Source organism: Camelina sativa, chromosome 11, assembly GCF_000633955.1.
Source record: "Camelina sativa cultivar DH55 chromosome 11, Cs, whole genome shotgun sequence".
Classification (NCBI taxonomy): Eukaryota; Viridiplantae; Streptophyta; class Magnoliopsida; order Brassicales; family Brassicaceae; genus Camelina; species Camelina sativa.
Genome location: NC_025695.1, coordinates 33739016 through 33739511, shown reverse-complemented (window position 1 = coordinate 33739511; position 496 = coordinate 33739016).

The window sequence follows — 496 nt, the reverse complement described above, 5'->3', positions numbered from 1 at the left end:
CATGTGGCACCGTCTATGTTCGTGGATGCTTTGAAACCAACGACATTATTTTAGGATGGGCCTTGACAGCCCAATAATATAAAAAAGTGTCCAACTGTAAGAAAGGAGCTGTTCGGCTTCACCTTCTCGTAATTACTACACAACTTCAAGTAGAATCAGCCAGTTAGGGAAAAAGTAATTACTTCATTTCCAATCAACGATTGTTATTTTAAAAAGAAAACATAAACATAAAACAGAATTAGAAACGCTAAAGTTTACCCACTTTATACATTGAACATCTATTTCTTTAGTCTGGTTTGGTTTTGATCAAAGAAAAAAAAAAGTTTCGACTGGTTTAGATATCTGGTTTAGGATCTAAACCAATATACACATACTCATTCTTGTTGGCAACCGACATTAATATTCTTTCTTTCTTTGATCGTGTGTTGTATTTCTCTCATCTCAAATCCCTAGCCGTCGTCGTTTCTACCAAAAAAAAAAAAAAAACCCCTAGCCG